Raw genomic sequence first — 24,550 nt, forward strand, 5'->3', positions numbered from 1 at the left:
CATGACAGTATTGGTAGGCGTGACCACTGCACAGTCCTTGTAGAGACGAAGTCCCGTCCTCACTTTGAGGATGCTCTCCATCGTGTTGTGTGTCACTACCACTGTGCTAAATGAGATAGATTTCGAACAGATGTAGCAACTCAAGACTGGGCATCCATGAGGCGCTGTGGGGCAACAGCAGAGTTGTACACAAACTGTAACTTCATTGCCTAGCATATCTCCCATCAAGCCAGGGGATCGACCCTGGTTCAATGAAGAGTGCAGGAGGGCATGGCAGGAACAGAACCAGGCATACCTAAAAATGAGGTGTCAACCCGGTGAAGCTACAACACTGGACTACTTGTGTGCCAAGCAGCATAAGCAGCAAGTGATAGACAGAGCTAAGCGATTCCACAACCAATGCACAGATCTAAGCTCTGCAGTCCTGCCACATCCAGTCATTGGGTGGTGGTGGTGGACAATTAAACAACTCACTGGAGGAGGAGGATTTACTACCATCTAGAAGGACAAAAGGGCAGCAGACACATGGGGGGGCGGATTTTCACCTCATCGGCCGGGAGTGGCTGCGCGATGGTCCGCTGCCCGTGATAGGGCCCCAGCCGTGAATCTGTGCTGAAACGCTCAGCGCTGCCTGGGTGGTGGGAACGAGGGCGCGTGCGGAAGTCAGTGCATGTGTGCGGGTGTGCTCACTGAAGGCACAGAGCTGAAGATTTCTTACATTAAAAATAAAGGTTTTAAAATTAAGGTAAACATGTCCCCTTATGTGACTCTGTCACGTGAGGAGGGACAGGTTAAAAAGGAGATATAAAAATTTTTATTTTATTTTTAATTAACGTCGGGACCCTCATCCTGTCCGTGGATGAGGTTTCCTGAAAAATCCAAAGGCCGCTTGGCCTATTCGTCCACCCGCCCACCGTAGGGAAAAATTCACTTTCATTAATTCACTAATGGGCTTAACAGCCTCTTAATTGTCGGTGGGCGTGATGCCGACTCCCGTGCACATCTGGTGGCTGGAATATCGCACGGGCATGCGGTGACGTTGGGACGCTCGCCCGATGTCTTTGCGCACTATTTCACACTCGTGCCTGTCGGGCGTGCAGCCTGCAAGCTGAGCTGAAAATCCAGCCCATGGCAACACTACCCACCCGGACGTTCCCCTCCGAGTCACTCACCAATCTGACACCGTTCCTTCACTGTCGCTGGGTCACAATCCTGGAACTCCCTCCCTAACAGCACTGTGGGTGTACCTACACCACATGGACTGCAGCGGTTCAAGCAGGCAGCTCACCACCACCTTCTCAAGGGCAACTAGGGATGGGCAACAAATGCTGGCCCAGCCAGTGAAGCCCACATCCCATGGATGAATTCAAAAAATCTTCAAATTTATATACATATAAAAATATATATTTATATACATTAATGAAAAAGATCTTGGTGTACAGGCCACAATTTCAAAGTTTACAGATGATACAAAACTTGGAGGCATTGTGAACTGTGAGGAGGGTAGTGTAGGGCTTCAAAAGGACATAGACAGGTTGCTGGAATGGGCGGACAGGCGGCAGATGAAGTTCAATGCAAAGAAGTGTGAAGTGATTCATTTTAGTAGGAAGAACATGGAGAGACAATATAAACTAAAGGATACAACTCCAAAAGGGGGCGCAGGAGCAGAGGAACCTGGGTGTATATGTGCATAAATCATTGAAGGTGGCAGGACAGGTTGATAGATCGATTAATAAAGCATACAGTACCCTCGGCATTATTAATAGGGGCATAGAGTACAAGAGTAAGGGGTTCATGTTTATATGGCTAGTCCAGTTCAGTTTCTGGTCAATGTTAACCCCTGGGATGTTGACAGTGGGGGATACAATGATGGTAATGCCATTGAATGTCATGGGGAGATGGTTAGATTCTCTCTTGTTGGAGGTGGTCATTGCCTGACACTTGTGTGACACGAACGTTACTTTCTACTTAGCAGCCCAAGCCTGGATATTGACCAGGTCTTGCTGCACATGGTGTCATGAAACTAACATATTTTTTTCATTAAGTTTTTCTGGCTTATTTTGGAGTAGGTTTATGGGGGTAAGTATAGTTGGGTCTGTGTGTGATTTAATTACATTTTGTAGTCAAGTAGACTGCAAGCTTGAAATCATCAAAAGAAGCTAGGTGCTTGACATGCTAATGAGTAAATATGGATGCTGGATTAGCATGTAAGGTGTGGGAGGTTTGCATCTTTAGATAAATGAAGGGAGATTCAGATTTCAAAGGGATCTCAGTCTGTATACAATTAGCCAGATGAGCAAGGCTAAGGAATGTGTTTATTTTTCCCATATGTTACTGACAATATATATTGGCAACATGAATATTTTTATATTATGAGGAAGACACAGATCCAAAGACATGTGGAACAATAGAATTTACATATTAAAAAGAGAGAAACATATATGAAGGAGAATGAAAGGCTATGGTGTCAGAAGGTCATGTAAGATCCAACGGGAGTGTCTGAAATAGCCTTAAGGAAGCCTCCAGCACTTGTGAATAAGTCAGCTGTCTAACAAATCTGAAGTTGGAGAAAGGCCATTTGGAATTCCACTGTCCAGGGTATTGAGTTAACTAGCTGAGTTTGTTTTAAATCAAAAATCTATTTTGGACCATTGCCTTAAAGGGAATATAACTAGGGGTCAGGTTAATTAGGAATTTTAGGAGTTATTACAGTAGTAGCTAAAAGAGGTGCAGATAGTGGCAAAGGTGAGAGATCAGAATGTGATCACAGCAGAACAAGGGTGAGAACAAGAGTAATTTCAGTAATGGCTATTATCACATTCTGCTTTCTCACCTTTGCCACTATCTGCACCTCCTTTAGCCCTTACCACTACCATTAACACTCCCTTTGTCCTTTTGTTCATGACATCTTTGTCAATCTCTCCTTTGCCCCTGCCTATCGCTGACCCTCTATCCAGCTTCACCTGCTCCGCCACCCCTTAAACAGTATATATTTCATCACATTTCTACTTCTCTTTAGCTCTGAAGAAGTCATATGGACTCGAAACGTTAACTCTGTTTCTCTCTCCACAGATGCTGTCAGACCTGCTGAGTTTTTCCAGCATTTTCTATTTTTGTTTCAGATTTCCAGCATCTGCAGTATTTTGCTTTTACCTAAGTATATGGCTTCTTGACTTCCCCGATTACATCTGGAGCTGCTGCATGGGAATGAGCAGAGTTTTGTGAGTAATTCATTGGATTAAAATTCTCCTGATCATTTGAATCATAGCGGACAGATATTGCAAAGGTTAGACTCAGACTCAGGTCAAAGCACAACGCTGTGGTTGCTGGAAATCTGAAATAAAGACAGGAAGTTTTGGAAATACTCAGCAGGTCTGGCAGCATCTGAGGAGAGAGAGGGAGGCAGAGTTAACCAGGTGCAGGCTATTAGGCCCTTCAAGATTTTCTCTGTCTTTTTTCTTCAATGGGATGTGGGTGTCACTGGCAAGTCCAGCATTGGTTGCCCATCCTTAATTGCCCCTGAACTGACCTTGCTAGGCCATTTCACGGGGCAGTTAAGAGTTGCTGTGGGTCTGGAGTCACGTGTAGGCCAGACTGGGTAAGGACGGCAGATTTCCTTCCCTTAAGGGCATTAGTGAATCGGATGGGTTTTTACAACAATCAATGATGTTTCATGGTCACCATTACTGAGACTAGCTTTATATTCCAGAGCTATTAATTGAATTTAAATTCCACCAGCTGCCGGGGTGGGATTTGAGCCCGTGTCCCCAGGGCATTAGCCTGGGCCGCCGTGTTACTGGTCCAGTGACATCACCCCTATGCCACCATCCCCCACCCTGCTCCACCATTCAATGAGATCATGGCTGATCGACGACCTGAACTCCACTCTCTCGCTCTATCCCCATGTCCCTTGTTTCAGACCCAAGCCATTAACCTTTCATTAGAACTGGCAAAGGTTGGAGATGTTTTAAGGTTAGGGGTTTGAAGCAAGTACTGTGGGCGGGGCAGGCAGGACCAAAAGAAAGAAACAACCCTATTTCTGTAGTGCCTTTGACAACCTCAGGATGGCCCAAAGCACTTTACAGGAAGGATGTGATTGCACTGGAGGGGGTGCAGAGGAGATTCGCCAGGATGTTGCCTGGGATGAAACATTTAAGTTATGAAGAGAGCTTGGATAGACTTGGGTTGTTTTCGTTGGAGCAGAGAAGACTGAGGGGCGACTTAATCGAGGTGTACAAGATTATGAGGGGCATGGACAGGGTGGATAAGGAGCAGCTGTTCCCCTTAGTTGAAGGGTCAGTCATGAGGGGACATAAGTTCAAGGTGATGGGCAGGAGGTTTAGGGGGGGATGTGAGGAAAAACCTTTTTACCCAGAGGGTGGTGACAGTCTGGAATGCGCTGCCTGGGAGGGTGGTGGAGGTGGGTTGCCTCACATCCTTTAAAAAGTACCTGGATGAGCACTTGGCACATCATAACATTCAAGGCTATGGGCCAAGTGCTGGTAAATGGGATTAGGTAGGTAGGTCAGGTGGTTCTCACGTGTCGGTGCAGACTCGATGGGCCGAAGAGCCTCTTATGCACTGTGATTCTGTGAAGTACTTTTTTAATCAAGTGTAGTCACTGTTGTAATGTAGAAAACACAGCAGAGAATTTATGCACAGCAAGATCCCACAAACAGCAATGTGACAATGAGCGGCTTTTGATCCTGCCGATGGAGGGATAAGTATTGGCCCAGCACACCAGGGAGGCCTTCTCTGCTCTTCTTCAAAACAGTGGCTGTAGGATCTTTTATATCTACCTAAGACGGCAGGCAGGACATCTCCATCCAAGAGATAGCACCTGTGGCAGTGCAGCACTCCCTCAGTACCGGCACTGAGAATGTCAGTCCACATTTTTTGGGCTCACATCTCTGGAGTGGAACTTGAACTCACAACCTTCCACCTCAGAGCAAGGAGTGCGACCCACTGAGCCACAGCTGACACAACCTAGCGAGCGGCAAGTTTAGGACTGAGCTGGGCGACGTGCAGGGTGACGTTGTGTTTTTACTGTTCGACCCTCTTCTCTTCAACAGGAACGGTTTCCTACGCCAGGCACCAATGGGAGATAGAGCCTTGGAGGCTGACGATCTAAGTGGAGACAGAAGACAAGTTGTCGGTGAGTTGTTCCTTTGTTTTCTGCCAGAGTCCCAGTGCCGGAATTTTAGAACCGGGCTGCGTGTCCTCGAATCACCTCAGGGATTGGGCCGTCTGACGGGGGAATAAGGGAAAGGAGGAAAAACTGCTGAGTGAGCTTAGCCCTGGCGGGCGGCCGCGCGCCAGGGAATGGGAGGCAGAGCTGGTCGTCTTTGCTGCCGGGTCATTCTTTCGCGGCAACGCGTTTAGATAGTCGCCGGGTTTCCCAAAGAGAGCGTGTGCCGAAATCCCAGGTGATGGGGTGGCCCGGGTGAACAACGTTCAAACCGGCTCACACGCTTTGCCGAACGCTCCGGAAGATCCTCGGCAGATCTAGATCGAGCCGCTCAGCAAAAAGGGGCCCGATGGTTTTTTTTTTGTACAATACGTGACAAAGAATCATAGGGCAGAATTTGACGTCCCGTGGGTGGGTGGGTGGGCCTCGCCCCCCGAACCGATCGGGCGTAAAATAGCGCGCGATGATGTCGGGCGAGCGTCCCGGCGCCGTCGCACACTCACGCGATATTTCGGTCGGCGGGCTAGCGCCAGAGTCGGCAGCGCTCCCGCCAACAATGAGGAGGCCATATTAAGGCCCGTTAAAGCGTTAACTGAGAGAGATTTTTCGCTGCCCGTCCAACCTTACGGTTGGCGGGCGGGCGAATCGGTCGGGCGGCCTTTGCGTTTTTGAGGAAACCTCATCCACGGGGCATCTCTCGGCCTTCAGGAAGCTTCCATCGCACGGCTCCCCCACCGCGGGCCAAGCTGACTTCAGAGCTCGCCCTCCTCCACCCAACCCCGCCCCCCCTCCCCACCACTCCCCCCCCCACCCCTCCCCAACCACCCCGACAGCGCTGGGCCTTTCAGCGCGCGTTTCACGCTGGGTGGCCGTTAATTGGCCAGCCAGCCAGCATGAGATCCCGGTCAAGGGGGGCCGATCCCTGGCAGGCGATGGACCCTTTCCCAGCCTCTCCCGGGCCCGCCCACCGTGCCCACCCGATGCCCCGAAAATCCTGCCCATAGAATCTTCGCAGAAAAGGACCATTCGGCCCTTTGTGCTTTTGCCGGCCCTCTTGAAAAAGCCCCGACCTCTCTCCCCATCGCTGTGCAAATTTTTCTCCTTCAAGCATTTATCCAATTCCCTTCTGAGAATTACTAATGAACCTCATTCCACCATCCTTTCAGGCAACGCGTTCCAGATCATTATAGCTGACATCCAAAATTAATTTATGACTCGCCAATAAACCGTTCTCTCAGCTTGAATTATTACTTCAGGGAGGCGTTTTGCATAATCATATTTGTTTTACTGATTTATTTGCCGTCCAGATGTGAGAGACGCTGGCAAGAGCAGCATTTGTTGCCCTGCCCTAGTCGTCTTGAGGGCATTAGGGGGTCACCGTGTGGTAAGAGACTTGTGTCCCGCAGGTAGAGATGGCAGGTTTCTCTCTCCCTGAAGGACTGTGATGAAACAGTTGGGATTTTAGCACAATTGTTAACGTAGAAACAATGGTGGAGAGCTAAAAGATCCAACCATTCTATCCCACACCTGCACTGTGATGGCTTGCGTTTTTTTTATACTCTTTACACGGGATGTGGGCGTTGCTGGCTAGCATTTATTGCCCATCCCTAATTGCCCCTTGAGAAGGTGGTGGTGAGCTGCCTTCTTGAACCGCTGCAGTCTATGTGGTGTAGGTACACCCAGAGTGCTGTTAGGGAGGGGGATTCCAGGATTTTGACCCAGCGACAGTGAAGGAACGGCGATATATTTCCAAGTCAGGATGGTAAGTGACTTGGAGGGGAACTTGCAGGTGGTGGTGTTCCCATCTATCTGCTGCCCTTGTCCTTATAGATGGTAGTGGTCATGGGTTTGGAAGGTGCTGTCGAAGGAGCTTTGATGAGTGCTGCAGTGTACCTTTAGATGGTACACACTGTTGCTACTGTGCATCGGTAGCGGAGGGAGTGAATGTTTGTGGGTGTGGTGCCAATCAAGTGGGGCTGCTTTGTCCTGGATGGTGTCGAGCTTCTTGAGTGTTGTGGGAGCTGCACTCACGCAGGCAAGTGGAGAGTATTCCACCACACTCCTGACTTGTGCCTTGTAGATGGTGGATAGGTTGTGTGTCACAATATATACATGGTCTCCACTCAACCTAGGACCATGTGTACTCCTGAGAGAGATGAAAAGACTTATTAAAAGCCCAGGCCAATTTTGAGGAACAGAAGAGCTGGGAAGCTCCTCTCTGACTCCTCCCATCCCTCAGGTGATCAAGGCCACTCTGGAGTTGCTTCTACGCTCAGTACTTACTATGTTACTCGCCCACAACTCTCCAATTAATCCATTTTCCCAATTTGTTATGAACTCAATTCCTCTATGTTACAAGACTTTGTACCATGGCTATTAGGTTACTATATCCAAGTTCAAAGAAGGGGAGAGGGAGGGTGAGGAATATGTGGTCTCTAAGCTCTGGAAATCCCCCCCTAAACCTCTCCATCTTTCTTGCCTCCTAAGATTTTCCTTAAAACATCCTTCTTTGACCAACCTTTAGTCATCTGTCCTCCCTCAGTACTGCACTGGCACTAGTCTTGACCTTTGTCCTCAAGTCTCTGGGGCGAGGATTTGAAACCACAACCTTCTGGCTGGGAGATGAGAGAGCTACGCAATGCAAGTTTGTTCTCTGTCTATAGATAAAAGCAAAATACTGCGGATGCTGGAAATTAAAACAAAAATACCTGGAAAAACTCAGCAGGTCTGACAGCATCTGCGGAGAGGAATACAGTTAATGTTTCGATGCGAATGACTCTTCATCAGAACTAAGGAAAAATAGAAAAGAGGTGAAATATAAGCTGGTTTAAGGGGGGTGGGACAGGTATAGCTGGATAGAGGACCAGTGATAGGCGGAGATTGCCAAAAGATGTCACAGGCAAAAGGACAAAGAGGTGGTGACGGTGGTGATATTAGCTAAGGAATGTGCTAATGGGGACATTAAGGGTAGAAAGCAGGATGAGCAAGGTACAGATAGCCCTAGTGGGGGTGGGGTGGAGGGGAATTGAAATAGGCTAAAAGGTAGAGACAAAACAATGGATGGAAATACATTTAAAAATAATGGAAATAGGTGGGAAAAGAAAAATCTATATAAATTATTGGAAAAAGGAGGATCGGAAAAGGGGGTGGGGATGGAGGAGAGAGTTCATGATGTAAAGTTGTTGAAATCAATAGTCAGTCCAGAAGGCTCATCTTCTGACTAGGTACTTTACAGCCTTCAGAACTGAATATTGAGTTCAACAACTTTAGATCATGAACTCTTTCACCCCACCCCCACTAGGGCTATCTGTACCTTGCTCGTCCTGCTTTCTACCCTTAATGTCACCATTAGCACATTCCTTAGCTAATATCACCACCGTCAACACCTCTTTGGCCTTTTGTCTATGACATCTTTTGGCAATCTCCACCTATCCCTGGCCCTCTATCCAGCTCTACCTGTCCCATCCTCCCTTAAACCAGTTTACATTTCACCTCTTTTCCATTTTTCCTTAGTTCTGATGAAGAGTCATTCGGACTCGAAACGTTAACTGTGTTCCTCTCCGCAGACGCTGTCAGACCCGTTGAGTTTTTCCAGGTATTTTTGTTTTTGTTTCTGTCTTTCTGTGTTTCTGTCTTTCTTGCAATTGCAACTCTGCAGAATGAGAGTAAATGCGGACATACAGTGAACTGGGGAGATGGTGGTATAGCGGTCATGTCACTGGACTAGCGATTCAGGTTAATGCTCTGGGGACATGGGTTCATAATCCCACTGCAGCTGGTGGAACTTAAATTCAATAAATCTGAAATTTGTAAACAAACTCGTCTGGGAGGAAAATCTTACATCCTGATGTGATCCCAGACCAGCAATGTGACTCTTAATAGCCTAGCAAGTCACTTAGTTCAAGGGCAATTAGGGGTAAGCAAAAAATGTTGGCCTTGCCAGCAACACCCAACATCCCATCTTGAACAAAAACAGAATTACCTGGAAAAACTCAGCAAGTCTGGCAGCATCGGTGGAGAAGAAATCAGGTAATTCTGTTTTTGTTTTGGATTTCCAGCATCCGCAGTAGCTTTTAGCTTTTTGTTTTTATCCCATCTTAAAAATGTCTGTGGGTTTACCTACAATTGTTTCAACACTTATTTTCCTGGTCGGATGTCCTACCCGGCCCATACATGTAACAGAGTCAGGGCAGTGTTGCTTTAAGTGGCTCTGAGGCTGTTTAAAAATGAATTAGCGCATGATTTCAGGGTAGGTATTTGAGTGTTGAGGGGCTCCCAATCTCACCACATCTGCAAAACAAAACATTAATTACACTGAGACTATTGAAGTGCTAATTGTAACCTACTGTGTTTTGAGCTGGAAGAGGAAAGACATTCTGACAGTCGTGTGGGAGGTGTTGTGAGGGGATTTGTGTGATCGGGGCTGTGTGTGTTGTAGGGTGTGATGAGTTTTACGAGTTCTGTGTGAATCCAGCTCAGGAAGAGGAGACTAATTCACCAGTGTTCTGGCCAGTTATTGGCAGGATAACTCATTTTTCAGGGAGAACAGACCGTGGCACTGGCCACACACCTACTCTGGCACTTTGTCCCTCTCGCCCATCGCCTGCTGTACTTGGTGACCTACACTGACTCCTGATCCCTGAATATCTCTTATTTTAAAATTCCCTTGTTAAAAAATCCCTCCATGGCCTTGCTGTTCCCTATCTCTGTAAACTCCTACAAAATTCCAAAATCTCTGTGCTCCTCAAATTCTGAGCTATTGCAGATCCCCGATTTTCATCGCATCATCATTAGTGGCTGTGCCTTCAGCTGTCTGGGTCCTAAGCGTTGGAATTCCCTCCCTAAATCTCTCTGCCTCTCTCTCTCTCTCTCTCGCTCTCACTCCTCCTTTTAAGACAGTCCTTAAAAACCTACCTGTTTGACCAAACGATTGGTCACCTAGTCCTAATGTCCTCATCTTGGGAAGGTCTCTTGCAAATCTCTACCGCATCCTCCAACTCAAAGGCAAGAGAGGTCCACTCATAAATCATTATAAATTCTTACTCTTTCCTTACCCAGTCAAAGAGCTTTTGCAACACAAGGAGGTATAATCACCTCACGGGAGCACCAACGCATGATAACTGGAGCCTTTTAAGGGGAAGGTTCACTTCTATAGGGGTGGGTAAAGAATGCAGACTTGCAAGGATAGCTCACATCCCAAAAACAAAGATGTACAATAAACCCTCAAAGAGTCATTAGCACAATTACAAAAATAACTTCAATTAAAAAATGTAGTGACTCAGTACAAAGAAGAAAGACTTGCATTTCTATAGCACCTTTCACACTCTCAGGACATCCCAAAGCATTTTACAGCCAATGCGAACATACAGAAATGTGAAAAGGAGCAAAAGTAGGCCATTCGGCCCCTCGAGCCTGCTCCGACATTCAATAAGATCATGGCTGATCTGTTTGTGTTTCAATTTCCACGTTTCCGTATACCCACAATAACCTTTGATTCCCTTGCCTAACAAGAATCCATCCACCTCTGCCTTCAAAATATTCAATGACCCCACCTCCACCGCCTTCTGAGGCAGAGAGTTCCAAAGTCACACAACCCTCTGAGAGAAAAAATTTCTCCTCATCTCTGTCTTATAAGGGCGACCCCTAATTTTAAAACAGTGCCCCCTAGTTCAGGACTCACCTTTCCACATCCACCTTGTCAAGGCCATTCTGGATCTTGTATACTTCAATCAAATCACCCCTCACTCTTCTAAACTCCAGTGGAAACAAGCCCAGTCTGTCCAACCTTTCCTCATAAGACAACCCGCTCATTCCAGGTATCAACCTAGTAAACCTCCTCTGAACCGCCTCCAAAGCATTTACATCCTTCCTTAAATAAGGCGACCAAAACTGCACACAGTATTCAAGAACAAAAACAAAAATACCTGGAAAAACTCAGCAGGTCTGACAGCATCTGCAGAGAGGAACACAGTTGGCATTTCGAGTCCGTATGACTCTTCATCAGAACTAAGGAAGAGTCATACGGACCCGAAACGTCAACTGTGTTCCTCTCCGCAGATGCTGTCAGACCTGCTGAGCTTTTCCAGGTATTTTTGTTTTTGTTTCAGATTTCCAGCACCCGCAGTATTTTGCTTTTATCACAGCATTCAAGATGTGGTCTCACCGATGCCCTGTACAACTGAAGCATAACATCCCTACTTTTATGTTCAGTCCCTCTCATAATAAAGGATAGCGTTCAATTAGCCTTCTTAATTATTTGCTGTACCTGCACACTAACTGAATTATTTTTTTGAAATGCAGTCACTGTTGTAATGTAGGGAATACAGCAGCCAATTTGTGCACAGCAAGCTCCCACAGACAGCAATGTGTTAATGACCAGATAACCAGTTTTAGTGATGTGTGTTGAGGGATTGGCCAAGACACTGGGGCGAACTCCCCTGCTGTTCTTCAGAATGGTGGCATGGGGTCTTTTATGTCCATCTGGAGGCAGTTGGAGACTTGGTTCAAAATTTCATCTGAAAGACAGCACCTCCGACAGTGCAGCACTCCCCCAATACCACACTGGGAGTGCCAGCCCAGGTTTCTGTGCTCAACTCTCCGGAATGGGACAAGAGCCTGAAAGACTGATATTTTTACACAGGGAGCTGTTGTGACCTAGAATGCACTGCCTGAAAGGGCATTGGAAGCAGATTCAACAGGAACTTTCAAAAGGGAATTGGGAAATATACTTGAAAAATAAATATTTGCAGGGTTATGGGAAAAGAGTGGGGGTGAGAGAGAGGCTAATTGCAAAGCTCTTTCAGGGATTGTAATAACCTCCATCTGCTCAGAAGTCTCTATGAACGGGATTTCATGTACAAGCTCATCTTGGCTGAGAGTCAGGTGTAAAACAGGAACATACGGAGACTGCACAGAAATCCTACAGTTCCCACTCCTGGGCACTTGTAAGGGAGGTTCATGGGAGGCACACAGTGCAATGCAATTAGTTACATCAGCCTAACTACACTTTTAACTCAAGAAATGTCTCGAGCTGTCATTCACTTTATACCTAATCATAGTTGTCACTGTTAATGTGTCATCCTTAAGATTTAAGCCAGCAGCAATGTCCCTATCCATTGTGACTGTCTCATTCACTGAATGCAATGACTCTTCATTCACAGGGTGACAACCCCTTAACGCACAGCTGCTCCAAGAGGGTTATGTCAAATTTATAGCACAGAAACAGGCCATTCAGCCCTGCATGCTGGTGTTAATGCTCCACATGAGCCTCCCCCCCACCCCTCTTCATCTCCTCCTATCAGCATACCCTTCAATTCCCTTCTCCCTCATGGACACATCTATCTCCCCCTTAAATGTGTTGATGCCGTTCGCCACAACCATTCCCTGCGGTAGCGAGTCCCCCATGTCACACAGCTCTCTGGGTGAAGAAGTTTCTCCTGAATTCCCTAATGAGTTTATAAGTGACTATTTTATTTTTATTATCTCTGGTTTCAGTCTCCCCCAGAAGTGGAGAGCACATTCTCTGCATCTGTTCCATCAAACTGCTTTTAAGAGTTTTAAAGAACTTATCAGGTCACCCCCTCAGTCTTCTCTTGGGGCATTTATAGAATCATGGAGTTATACAGCACAGAAACAGGACCTTCGGCCCATCGTGTCTGTGCCGGCCATCAAGCACCTATCTATTCTAATCCCATTTTCCAGCACTTGGCCCGAGGCCCTGTATGCTAAGGCATTTCAAACGCTCATCTAAATACTTGTGAGAGGGTTCCTGCCTCTACCACCCCCTCAGGCAGTGTGTTCCAGATTCTGACCACCCTCTGGGTGAAAAGATTTTTTTCTCAAATCCTCTCTAAACCTCCTGCCCCTTTCCTTAAATGCCCCCTGGTTATTGACCCCCTCCGCTAAGGGGAAAGGATTCTTCCTATCTACCCCATCTATGCCCCTTGTAATTTTGGAAACCTCTGTCAGGTCCCCCTTCAGCCTTCTCTGCTATAAGGAAAACGACCCCAGCCTATCCATTCAGTGCTAAGAGAGAAATAACTTGTATTTCCACAGCACCGTTCACACTCTCAGGATGTCCAAAAGCATTTTACAGCCAGTGAAGTACTTTTTGAAGTTGTAGCGTGCCTGTCAACTTGTGCACAGCAAGATCCCACAAACAGCAATGCGATAATGCCCAGATGATCAGTTTTTTTCATGATGCTGATTGAGAGATAAATGTTGATCCACACACACACAGTGGGGAGAACTCCTGTTCTCTTTCAAAATATTGGCCATCAGATCTTTTACATTCACCTGCGACAGCACATGAGACCCTGGTTTAGCATCTCACCTGAAAAGCAGCACCTCTGGCAGTGTAACACTCCCTCAATACTGCACTGGGAGCACCAGTCTGGGTTGTGCGCTCAGGTCTCTGGAGTTGGAATTAAACACACAGCCTTCCTGACTCAAAGGCAAGAGTGAAACCCACTGAGCTAAGGAGGAGCGACTGGTTCAAGCTGTCTCTCGGATAAGGTGTTAAACCCCGAGACCCCGTCTCCTCTCTCTCGAGCGGACGTAAAAGGTTCCCAATGCCACAATTCAAAGAATAGCAGGGGAGTTGTCTCCAGTGTTTTGTGCAATGTTTATTAGGTCATTCCCATTTGTGGGAGATTGCTTTTGGGCTTCAGCCAGCACTTATCGTCCATCCCTGATTACCCTTGAGCTGAGTGGCTTACTAGACCATTTCAGAGGGCAGTTAGGAGTCAATTACATTGTTGTGTAGGGATGGCAGATTTCCTTTTAGTGAACCAACAATCAGTGATAGCTTCCTAGTCACCATTACTGATGGGTAGCTTTACATTCCAGATTTTATTAATTGAATTTAAATCCTACCTGTTGCTATGGTGGTGGGATTGAAGCCATGTCCCTAGGGTATTAGCCTAGAACTCTGGATTACTAGCCCAGTGACATTACCATTGCACTACCGTGTCCCCTAATTTGCTACAGACTAATTGGCTGCTGTGTTTTCCAACATAACAGTAGCAACATTTCAAAAGTATTTCAGTGGCTGTGACACACTTTGCCCAAGTCCTGAAGCTGCTGTATAATTACAAGCTAAGAGCTGCCGGATGTGAAACAGAACATCTGCAAATTCTGTGCCTGCGGAACTTTGTCTCTTAATTTGCAAGGACAGACTGGCTTGCAATGTTCAAATACACTTCAGCGTCTTAATGAACACAGCCCATTCTGACCAAGAGTTTGAAGGTGGGGTATTGTGTGTCCACAGTCATGGGTCAATCAGAAGTAGCCCTGAAAGGATTCTGGGGCTAAAAGGTTTAAACTCTGAAGGCAGCTTGTGTAAACGAGGCTGGCGCTCCCTTGAGTTTAGGGTTGAAGATAATTGGCAAAAGAACTGGAGGCTACACGATGAAAAACAATCCAGGCAGCTCGCGGCTGGCGTCCTGGAAACACTGCGTGAACTTTCAGGAGGAAACGGGACAAATAGTTGGAAAGGAAAAACTTGCTGCACCTTGTGGAAAGAGCAGGGAGGCGGAGTGAGAATAATTGGACCTCATTACCAAAGGCAGGTCAGGCCTGGGTCTCCCTCCCTGCTATATGGCTCTGTGCCTGTAGGAGATTGGGGGGGCGATATCATCGAGGTGTTTAAGATGATTCATCGGGTAGATCCAGGTCGAGTATCCTTTACCCGTAATTCCGAAAGGCGTACTTTTTTTTTGAACCTCATCGACATTTATCGTGGGAGGTCTAGATGTTTATCTGCCCCGTTGACGTTGCAATTTTTGTGATGATGGTGTCAAAAAGGAACTTATTACAGGTACCTCTGTATTTACTATTCAGTGATACATCTTACTTTTCTAGTCAATTTATTTACTTTAGACTATAGTTAGCCTAGGCTCAGGCTATTGTAATGTAAGTTTATATGCGGTATCTGAAAGCCAAATTGGAATCCAAAGTGCAATTGATCCCGAGGGTTTCGAATAAAGGATACTCTACCTTCTGCTGGGGGGGTGGCGGGGGGCAGAATATCCAGAATCTTAAAATTCGAGGCAGGCCATTCAGAGGTGACGTCAGGAAGCACTTCTTCACACAAAAAGGGGAACGGGAACCTGGAACTCACTCCCCCAAAAAGCTGCTGATGCTGAAAATCTCAACCTGAGATTGAGCGATTTTTGTTGGATAAGGGTATAAAGGGTTGCGGAACCAAGTTGGGTAGACGCAGTTATGATGCAGATCAGCCATGATCTCACTGAGGGTCAAAAGAGGCTCGAGAGGCCTAATGGCCTCTTCCTGCTCCTATGTTCTCTCCCTGGTCTCCATGTTGTTCAATGCATTCAGCTTCCTCATAAGCACAGCCCATTCAGGTGAAGGGGTTTGAAGGTGGGAGATTCAGGCAAGGGCAGGCACAAACTGGAAAGCAGCTGAGGATCTCACTGCCTTTATCCCCGTCCGGTACAATGGGAGCTGTCACGTTATTATAATGATACAATACCTCACCACAGGGACTGCAGCGGTTCAGGAAGGCAGCTCACCACCAGCTTCTCAAGGACAATTAGGGATGTGCAATAAATGCTGGCCTAGCCAGCGACACCCACATCCCATGAATGAATATAAAAAAATACCTTGGGCTTATTTACTCTATAAGACACAAGGTACCAATCACTCATAGGGGATTGGGGTAAACGCGTTGTGGGTTCCTTTATTAAGGCTAGGTACGCAAGAATGGTTTTACACTAGTAGAAAGCTTGAAGGCATCAGAGCTGTGTGTGTGTGCTCTTCTCAAAGCAAAAGTGAAACTAAGACAGGACCACGTGACACATTTCCCTTCTAGTGATGTCGTGCTGATACCCCTTAAAGGCATATTACAACAGGAGCGTAGCCAAAATTCCACCCAGTGTGTTAATCATAGAATCATCAAATGGTTATAGCACAGAAGGAGGCCATTCAGCCCATTGTGTCCATGCTGAGTCTCTGCAACAGCAACTCAGCTAATGCCACTCCCCCACCTTTTCGGTAGTAGCCCTGCAATGTTTTGCTTTTTAGATAATGATCCAATTCCCTTTTGAAAGCCTCAGTTGAACCTGCCTCCACCACACTCTCAGGCAGTGCATACCTGACCCTAAGCACTCGCTGCACAAATAAAAATTCCCCATGTTGCCATTGTTTCTTTTGCCAATCACCTTAACCAGTCTGCATTGAGACTGCAATGTTCTCTGGACAATGTTCTTAATGCCTTTCAACTTGTGCTCCATGACAGAACACAAAGATGGCCGTTTAGCAACAATAGCGACTACAGAGGCTCCCACTACCTTCTTTCAGGGTGAGATGCTAAACTGAAGCCCCAACACTCATGGGATGTGAGCATCAATGGCAAGGCCAACATTTGTTGTTCATCCCTAATTACCCTTGAGAAGGTGGATGTAAAAGATTCCATAGCAGGATTTTAAAGTGCAAGGGAGCTATCCCCGTGTCCCGGTCAATATTTCGCTCTCAGCCAACGCTAACGGATTGTCATAGAGTCGTTATGGCATAGAGGAGGCCATTCAGCCCATCGGTTCCATGCCAGCTCTCTGTAGAGCAATCCAGTCAGTCCCATTGCCCCGCTCTGTCCCTGTAAGTTTATTTCCCTCATGTGCCCATCCAATTCCCTTTTGAAATCATGAATGGTCTCCACTTCCACCACCCTCATTGGCACCCCATTCCAGGCCCAACCCTAATTTCCTTCACTCCGCCTTTGGCAGTTGTGCCTTCAGCCGTCTAGGCCATGAATTCTGGAATTCCCCCTCTAAACCTCCCCTCCTTTAAAATTCTCCTTAAAGAATGTCTCCAAATCAAAAGCCTTCTGCGACTGAGCATCAGGGAACGTCTCCAAATCAATACCCCTCTGTGACTGAGCATCAGGGAACGTCTCCAAATCAATACTGCTGAAGGGCCATGAGGGCTCGAAGCGTTGACTGATTTCTTCTCCGCCGATGCTGCCAGACTTGCTGAGTTTTTCCAGGTAATTCTGTTTTTATTTTGTCTCCAAATCAATACCTCACTGTGACTGAGCATCAGGGAACATCACCAAATCAATACCCCACTGCAACTGAGCATCAGGGAATGTCTCTAAATAATACGCCATGTGCCTGAGCATCAGGAAACATCTCCAAATCAATACCCCACTGTAACTGAGCATCAGGGAACATCTCCAAATCAATACCCCACTGTAACTGAGCATCAGGGAACATCTCCAAATCAATACCCCACTGTAACTGAGCATCAGGGAACATCTCCAAATCGTTAACCCTATTGCTAACTGAGGGAAAGTTTATTTGACGAAGCACCACCTAGCCCTGGCATTGTCTGGTCCCTTATCACATTTCTGTTTCTGGGAGCTTGCTGTGCGCTGACTAACTGCTAAATTTCTTATGTTATAACAGTGACTACCCTTCCCAGAGACATCCCTGTGAATACCGACAGACTTTCAGAGAGTCCCGGCATGTACAGAAACACTCTCAGGGACTTCTCCAGAACTTTTGACAGGATTTCATGGGGAAACGTGGCAAATACCACTGAGTGTTTATCACGCCAGAATGAGGATCTGTTATTGTTAGAACATTTGTTGAGAGGAAAGCTCATTACTAATTAATTGTTTCATTACCATCTGCATAAATTTGGTTGCAAATGTTTAATTAAACATGAATCAGACACTGAGCAGTAACAGTTTAAGCAGCTGTTAGAACTTTAGATTTGCCACAAAATCTGCTATTTCCAGGGTTTTTAATCTTCATAGCACAGAATAAATACCCCATTGTGACTGAGCATCAGGGAATGTCTCCAAATCAATACCCTATTGTGACTGAGCATTAGGGAATGTCTCCAAATCAATACCCTATTGGGACTGAGCATCAGGGAATGTCTCCAAACCAATACCCTATTGGGACTGAGCATCAGGGAGTGTCTCCAAATCGTTAACCTTGCTGCTAACTGAGGGAAAGTCTCTAAATTAGCAAACCACCTTGTAACTGAGATCTAGGGAATATCTCTCAATCAATACTCTGCCCTATAACTGAGCTCCAGGGACCATCTCCTAATAAATATTGCACTTTCCACTCCAATTTCTCCGACTCCTTGTCTCTTTCCGTCCCCTCTTCTAGGCTCCCTGCACCTTTTAATTGACCTAGATAAGAAAACTGAAAATACATTTTAAAATGGCATCAGTAAAAGTGACGATGAAGCGGCCAGACTGTTGTTAAAATCCCAACTCGCTCACCAGTGTCCTTCAGGGAGGGAATTAGCTCCTTACTGTGTTTACTGTCTATCGCTAATTGCCCTCGAGAAGGTGGTGGTGAGCCGCCTCTTGAATAGCTAGGTCATTTCAGTGCACAGTCAACCTGTGGGTCTGGAGCCACATAGAGGGCAGAACAGGGAAGGAGGGCAGATTTCCTTCCCTAAAGAGCATTGGTGATTTTGGGGTTTTTACGACAATCCAGTAGTTTCATGGTCACCATTATTGATAGTAACTTTTTTTTATTCCAGATTCATTTAATTAATGGGATTTAAAATCTTCAGAGGCTGTGATGGGCTTTGAACTCATGTCTCTGGATCATTAGTCCAGACGTCTGGTTTAACTAGTCCAATAACATAGCCGTTGTGCTACAGTTAAATGGCAGCGCCACACTGGCAACGTTCACTCTGCACTCTCCTCTGAAGTGGCCAATCGAGCCTGTTAGTCAGCGGAAGGAGCAGTGACTGCCCAGTGATACCAATATCCCGCGAATAAATAAAACAAGAAATAGGGATGTGGGGAGAAAATCAGGGGTTTAAGGTCAAAGGATGTGCATTTATATAGCACCTTTCACAATCTCAATGTCCCAAAGCAGTTTTGAAGTGCTGACTTAGCCCCTAACTGTTGCACTGCAGGAAACACAGCAGCCAATTTGCACATAGCAAGATCCCACAAACATCAATGTAATAATGACCAGATCCTCTGTCCTTGATGGAGGGATAAATATTGGTCCAGGACACCGGGGAGAGCTCCCCATGCGCCTCTTCGAAATAGCGTCACGGGATCTTTTACATCCACTTGAGAGGGCGAAAACTGGCACCTCCGACAAATAGCACTCCCTCGGTACTGCACAAGGCAGTATCGGCATCGATAATGTTTTTTTTTGAAAAATATACTTTATTCATAAAATATCTGGCAGAATTTTCCAAACCATTTCAAAATCACCATCACAAAAGTACAATCAGACTCAACTTTTACACATGGATCACGAGGGGCATCAATACAATCAAATGAATATTACAATCATTTCAATATGGTCAATGCAGACAGTCAGACAAAGGTATTGGAGTTATCGACATACATCATGTTGCACTCTGAGGTGTTTCAATACATTTATAATACACAGTATCGGCATCGATAACATGCTCGACCTCCTGGAGTGGGTTTTGAACACGAAACCTTCTGATTCAGAAGCGAGGGTGCTACCCATGGGGTTGACACTGGAGAGTCAGCCTAGCCCAACTCAAACTGCTGTTCCTACAATGTCCCACGTCTCCCTGATCACATACGCAGCTGCAGGGAGGTGGTTGTTCAGCACTCAGACATTTAAACAAGCTAAGGTAATCCATCTGGCTTGGCAACTCAAACCCGATCGCTGGAAGCTAATGGTTCATTTGAGCTTCCTGTTTGGATTGGTTAAGAAGCTGTTGCTAGGGGGATGGTCACAGCCTTCTGATTGGCGAAATGAGCACCCAGAAACTCAACACTTTGCATTAGACTCAGCGGCATTCCCAGAGTGAGGCTACTTTTCCAGGCTGAGGCAATGCTCTCAGACCGAGATAGAATTCCCAGACTGACACAGCATTCCCAGAGTGAATCAGAATTCCTGTACTGAGACAGAATTCCACGACTTAATCAGCATTCCCAGACTGAGACAGAATTCCCAGACTTTTTAAAAATTCATTCACGGGATGTGGGCTTCGCTGGCTGGGTCAGCATTTGTTGCCCATCCCCAGTTGCCCTTGAGAAGGTGGTGGTGAGCTGCCTTCTTGAACCGCTGCAGTCCATGTGGTGTAGGTACACTCACAGTGCTGTTAGGGAGGGAGTTCCAGGATCTTGACCCAGCAACAGTGAAGGAACAGTGATATATTTCCAAGTCAGGATGGTAAGTGACTTGGAGGGGAACTTCCAGGTGGTGGTATTCCCATGTGTCTGCTGCCCTTGTCCTTCTAGATGGTAGTGGTCGTGGGTTTGCAAGGTGCTGTCTAAGGAGGCTTGGTGAGTTCCTGCAGTGCATCTTGTAGATGGTATGCACTGCTGCTACTGTGTGTCGGTGGTGGAGGGAATGGATGTTTGTGGATGTGGTGCCAATCAAGCAGGCCTGCTTTGTCCTGGACTTTGTCAAGCTTCTTGAGTGTTGTTGGAGCTGCACTCATCCAGGCAAGTGGGGAGTATTCCATCACACTCCGGACTTGTGCCTTGTAGATGGTGGACAGGCTTTGGGAAGTCAGGAGGTGAGTTACTCATCGCACGATTTCTAGCCCCTGACCTGCTCTTGTAGCCACAGTATTTATATGGCTAGTCCAGTTCAGTTTCTGGTCAATGGTAACCCCCAGGATGTTGATAATGGGGGTTTCAGAGATGGTAATGCCATTGAACATCAAGGGGCGATTGTTAGATTCTCTCGTGTTGGAGATGGTCATTGCCTGGCACTTGTGTGGTGCGAATGTTTCTTGCCACTTGTCAGCCCAAGCCTGGGTGTTGTCCAGGTCTTGCTGCATTTGGACATGGACTGCTTCAGTATCTGAGGAGTCGCGAATGGTGCTGAACATTGTGCAATCATCAGCGAACATTCCCACTTCTGACCTTATGATAGAAGCAGCACAGCATTCCCAGACTGAGACCGAATTCCCAGACTGAGACTGAGTTGCCAGGTGCAGACAGAATTCCTTGACTGACACAGAATCCCACAACTTCATCAGCATTTCCAGACTGAGACTTCCCAAACTGAGACAGAGTCCCCAAACTGAGATAGCATTCCCAGACTTAACCAGAGTTTCCAGAATGAGCCAACATTCCCAGACTGAGACAGAATTTCCAGATTGAGGGAGCATTCCCAGACCTAACCAGAGTTTCCAGAACGAACCAGCGTTCCCAGACTGAGACAGAATTCCCAGATTGAGGGAGCATTCCCAGACTTAACCAGAGTTTCCAGAATGAACCAGCATTCCCAGACTGAGACAGAATTCCCAGATTGAGGGAGCATTCCCAGACTTAACCAGAGTTTCCAGAATGAGCCAGCGTTCCCAGACTGAGACAGAATTCCCAGATTGAGGGAGCATTCCCAGACTGAGGTATCATTCCCAAACTTAACCAGAGTTTCCAGAATGAACCAGTGTTCCCAGACTGAGACAGAATTCCCAGATTGAGGGAGCATTCCCAGACTTAACCAGAGTTTCCAGAATGAACCAGCGTTGCCAGACTGAGACAGGTCCCAGGGGCAGACAGGAATCATTCAGTCCCTTTCCGTACTACACAGGTCAGACCCACCTCAGGTCTTTCAAGCACAGATCGGATGGGCAGAGTGGTGGTACGATTCTATGAATGTGGGGACATATAAATGCTTCCTTACTGTCGCAGGTGTTTCTTACCATTCTTCACCATGTTTACACAGTGCCAAGTGAAAAGGGCTCCTAACTGAATGAGGTTTTGTCCTGTGTTTGGAATATAAACCATTTGTAGAGAGGAATAACTGGTTTGAAAATCTGTCTCCCACAACTCATTCAACCTCTCATACACAGTACAATCCAGACTAGAACTGCAATTGATGAGTAATGATTCCATTGACTGAACAGTGATTAGAGTTGGCAGATATATACTCGTTTCTCCGCAAAATCAAATTGAATCAGAAACATTCCCAACTACAGGAGCAATGCCTGAGCTGTAAGGAACGGGACACCAAAGTGTAGGAATATCCAGCTCCATTCAAAACCCACTGCTCAACATTATTTTTCAACTATTGGAATATCATTGGGATACTTCATCTGAGTATCAGCATTTAATTATAATGCTTCAACCAGAGATCCGAATGGAAGTGAATGGGAAGGGGTTTGAATCCATTGGGATTTTGTACACTGGGAGTGAATATGGGGAGGGGTTTGGGTCTATTGGAATGCTGTACAAAGGGTGCGAATGGGAGAGGTTTGGGTCCACTGGGATTGTGTACAGTGGGAGTTAATGGGAAGGGGGTTGGGTCCATTGGGATTGTGTACAGTGGGAGTGAATGGGAAGGGGTTTGGGTCTATTTGGATTGTGTACAGTGGGAGTGAATGGGAAGGGGTTTGGGTCTATTGGGATTGTGTACAGTGGGAGTGAATGGGGAGGGGTTTGGGTCCATTGGGATTGTGTACAGTGGGAGTGAATGGGGAGGGGTTTGGGTCTATTGGGATTGTGTACAAAGGGGGTGAATGGGAAGGGGGTTGGGTCCATTGGGATTGTGTACAGTGGGAGTGAATGGGAAGGGGTTTGGGTCTATTGGGATTGTGTACAGTGGGAGTGAATGGGAAGGGGGTTGGGTCCATTGGGATTGTGTACAGTGGGAGTGAATGGGAAGGGGTTTGGGTCTATTGGGATTGTGTACAGTGGGAGTGAATGGGGAGGGGTTTGGGTCCATTGGGATTGTGTACAGTGGGAGTGAATGGGGAGGGGTTTGGGTCTATTGGGATTGTGTACAGTGGGAGTGAATGGGGAGGGGTTTGGGTCCATTGGGATTGTGTACAGTGGGAGTGAATGGGAAGGGGTTTGGGTCTGTTGGGATTGTGTACAGTGGGAGTGAATGGGGAGGGGTTTGGGTCCATTGGGATTGTGTACAGTGGGAGTGAATGGGAAGGGGTTTGGGTCTATTGGGATTGTGTACAGTGGGAGTGAATGGGGAGGGGTTTGGGTCCATTGGGATTGTGTACAGTGGGAGTGAATGGGGAGGGGTTTGGGTCCATTAGGATTGTGTACAGTGGGAGTGAATGGGGAGGGGTTTGGGTCCATTGGGATTGTGTACAGTGGGAGTGAATGGGGAGGGGTTTGGGTCCATTGGGATTGTGTACAGTGGGAGTGAATGGGGAGGGGTTTGGGTCTATTGGAATTCTGTACAAAGGGGGTGAATGGGGAGGGGTTTGGGTCCATTGGGATTGTGTACAGTGGGAGTGAATGGGGAGGGGTTTGGGTCCATTGGGATTGTGTACAGTGGGAGTGAATGGGGAGGGGTTTGGGTCCATTGGGATTGTGTACAGTGGGAGTGAATGGGGAGGGGTTTGGGTCTATTGGAATTCTGTACAAAGGGGGTGAATGGGAAGGGGGTTGGGTCTATTGGGATTGTGTACAGTGGGAGTGAATGGGAAGGGGTTTGGGTCTATTGGGATTGTGTACAGTGGGAGTGAATGGGGAGGGGTTTGGGTCTATTGGAATTCTGTACAAAGGGGGTGAATGGGCAGGGGTTTTACAGATTTTTTTTGTCACAGGAAATTCTAATTTTAGATACGTTTAATTCTGTTTGTGTGAAGGTTATATTTGTGTATGTCTCCGTTACATTACAAACTCTCCTTCCATTTGTGAATCCTCGTCTAGGGGAAGAAAGTAAAAGAGGATGTTCAAGAGTATTTAGTATTTTGCCTTTGTCTTTGAGGGCTCTAGGGGAGAGTAGTGGGGGAAGTAGGATTAATTAGTTATAGTTGGTACAGGCACAATGGGCTGAATTACCTCCTTCTGTGCTGTATCATTCTATGATATAGTGTCCTTCACAACCTCAGGAGCTCCCAAAGCACTTTCCTGCCAATTAAGTATATGTTGAAGTATGGTCACTGTCGTAATGTTGGAGAGATAGGTCGACAATGATTAAATCACGATGCACTTTCAACTATGACATTTTGAGGGGTGATATTTTGAGCCGCGATTAAATTATTTTGTTAGAATAACAGTAACTGTTGATAAAACACCCTTAGGTTGAACAGATGTATTTACTTCTCCTGTGGTTTCCGTGCAATTGTGACACTCCCCTAGCACACAGCTCATGGAGGAATGGGGGAGGGGAACCTCTCACACCCTAGGCACTCACACGGACATCTTAACAAATGGAGCATCACCTATAAATGTCAGCTCCCTTTCAAAGTGCTTTATTGCTTCAGTGAAAACGCCTGTCTCCTAACACGGAAAGCGAGAGGGAGACTGGATGTGTTTTGACTGGTGTAAAAAATCAATGGCACACACACACAAAAAAAGATCCGATCTGTCCCCCAGGGCCTGTCAAGCTTTCTGTAAAAACTTTAGCTGTGAGAAGGAAGGCCATTGACTAACAGTTGATCCAACAGCGAGGATCAGGC

General features: G+C 46.6%; 1 protein-coding gene across 1 annotated transcript in view; it reads left to right on the top strand.

The window, feature by feature from the left end:
- tmem198ab (transmembrane protein 198ab) overlaps positions 1-24,550 on the top strand; it is a 78,472-nt gene that overhangs the window by 23,679 nt on the left and 30,243 nt on the right. The window contains exon 2 of the mRNA XM_078551403.1: positions 5,073-5,155. The gene's annotated coding sequence lies outside the window, so the exon portion shown is untranslated. The remainder of the gene's footprint in view (positions 1-5,072; positions 5,156-24,550) is intronic.

Source organism: Cetorhinus maximus, chromosome 11 (genome assembly GCF_964194155.1).
Source record: "Cetorhinus maximus chromosome 11, sCetMax3.hap1.1, whole genome shotgun sequence".
Lineage (NCBI taxonomy): Eukaryota > Metazoa > Chordata > Chondrichthyes > Lamniformes > Cetorhinidae > Cetorhinus > Cetorhinus maximus.